Genomic DNA, 2430 nt, shown 5'->3' on the forward strand with positions numbered 1-2430 from the left:
CTACAGTATATCTTACCAATCTTGATGGGTCTTGTCTCCATTCCATGTCAGGTGGTCTGGCCACATTGTTTGCATCCTGATGAGCGTCTGGCTCGTACATGTAAGGTCCAACATGTAAAATTCCAACCTACACTTCTTCCTCCATCTCTTCAAAAACTTGGATATCCTCACTTGCGCTTGATCGATTGCTTGTATCGCTGTTTGAATCATTGTTTGAAATGCTTTGCATGTGGCCGTATGGAGCTCTGCCATCGCTGTTCTCCATGTGACGTATCACTTCCGGGTTCCGCCCCTTTCCGGCTGGAACTTTGGAAAATCGATTATTTTGTCAAATATACAACATATAAATTATTTTTTCATGCTTTATTTGGTGGACAATGTTTAAGTACTTTCATTGTGACCTGTTGGGGGAAGAGTGGCCTCCTCTTCCCCGCGTGTTCGTTGAATTTCGGACGAGGAGAATGTTGGTAAACCAAATAAAGGCTGGAGGCGATGAACAGTTCCTTCGAAGGGTTTACTTTATTTTTCTGCAGTTTACGAATCGATTCGGGCTCCTGAGGGGTCCAGATTTGAATCAGGAAGCGTAAAAGAAACACATTCATGAGATTATATAGAGACAATATGATAATGAGAGGCGGGGAGGTACCCCTCTCATGCAAATCCCAGAAACAAAGAAAGTACCGGTAACATGTCATCTGACCCGGTGTGGCTGGAAGAAGTTGGGAGCGGTGAGGTGAGACCAGACCACCACTACCCACCATTTGGTGTGATGGCAGGAACACAGATACTTGAGATAACAGTTCCTCTTTTGATGTCCTGTGGAGGGGGGCCCTAAAAGTGGTGGGGGTTGAGGGGCACTAAAGGTGATTGTAAACACAGTGAGCAGGAAATACCTTCAACAGCATTCTACATTGTTTCGTTCAAGTGTCTGAACAAACACAACTAACAGAGAGGAATAACACCTTAACCATCAAACCTAACTAAGAAGAGAGGAATAATACAAGAGTATTCCAATTCTAGGAGATGATTGTTACAAGGACGCCAAGCTACGCTGTGGGCATGGGAAGGTTATACAGCATGACTAAATATGAGCAGAATACAGACTTCAGACCCTATTTGGCATTTCATGAAATTACTTCACACTTGGCCTTTAAACGTCGCCTGAAGAGCACCATGGTGTGGTGACTGCCATTTTCTGTGCAATGTTTGTTTTATGCCCAGTCTACCCATTTAATCTGCTGTCTGTGCTTCTCTTGTGTTGCTGCAAAGGGGTGGTAAGATTTAGTGGCTTGTGGGTGTGGGGGGTCGTTTTCAGCCCACAGAACCCCTCTTTGTTCCACAGCACAGAGGTAAAATGAGCTGGTAACATTCACTCTCTGAACATGGCATTGTGTGATCCTGCACATATTCAACTTGCTTCTTCTCAGTCCAGATACGATGGCATCATGTGTAAATCAATGCATGAAACTGAGGTGTAAATTGCTTTTTCTGTCTGCTGGCGTGCCGGTGGTGAGCAGGTATCAGACACAGTTTTACAGACAAGGATCAAACATATCACAGCCATGATATATTTTGCCTTGATTCTGATTCAATAAATGCCTTTTTACCTATCGTTCAGGGGTTCTCATACATGGGTGTTTTGAATTTTGAAATTACCATGAGCAACATTCATAAACTTATTTGATAGTTACAAAATATCTTGCTCAATGCATAAAATCAATTATAATTTCTTTCATCATCTTAAAAGGATTAAACATATGATGTGAGATGGGATGTGAGAGCATGTTGAAAGTTTTCAATTAAAAATGATAGAAATGATTGCTGAACTTGGGCCTGTCTCAACATACCAAACAGAGATGCGTATTCCCAGCAACAGTCAGTCACAGAGCAATAGCTCACTCAACTGACTTCCCAACAGGCAAGCCGGGTTCATTTCCCACTCGGTGGTGGTCTGGATGTGAGTGGGAATTGTTACCTGTTGCCCACTGACAGATGAACAGTTCAGGGTGTGGTCTGACTTATGCCCAAAGTCATTTGGGCTCGACACCAGTTCCTTTAAATCCTAAACAGTATGCATCCTTAAACAGCCGAGTCCAAGTCAATATTTGTCACGGTAATGACCATATGAAATTTTTAATGGGATGGTTCACTCACTAGAGCTCGAACTGAATATGCGTGACCTTTCTGGACGTTGACAGGCACACCTGAAGTATTTCCCTTAGCTCTAACTTGTTCATTTTATTGTTGTTGTAATTTGTGAAGTCTTTGGACTTACCATGCGAACCTAGGAAGTGGGTATCATATTTCATGCCATGTAAGCGGAAATGTGTGTTTGTATGAGAAAAAAATTTAAAGCAATTGTTGGGTTTTTTTTCCAAGATGGTGCCCGAGTAGGCAGTTGTTGGCAAGTGTTCTTCAAGAGCCTTGTGT

The 2430-nt window shown here is 42.6% G+C and overlaps 1 long non-coding RNA gene across 1 annotated transcript; it reads right to left on the reverse strand.

The window, feature by feature from the left end:
* Positions 1–348: 348 nt before the first annotated feature.
* Positions 349–1149, reverse strand: LOC147197781 (uncharacterized). Its single transcript, XR_015102446.1, has 2 exons — positions 1112–1149; positions 349–401 (listed from the first exon to the last, which is right to left on the reverse strand). It is a non-coding gene; the product is annotated as an uncharacterized LOC147197781 (long non-coding RNA).
* Between the last annotated feature and the right edge of the window lie 1281 nt (positions 1150–2430).

Source organism: Hippocampus guttulatus, chromosome 12, assembly GCF_054856545.1.
Source record: "Hippocampus guttulatus isolate MCC_2025c chromosome 12, RoL_Hgut_1.0, whole genome shotgun sequence".
In the NCBI taxonomy this organism is placed as follows: Eukaryota; Metazoa; Chordata; class Actinopteri; order Syngnathiformes; family Syngnathidae; genus Hippocampus; species Hippocampus guttulatus.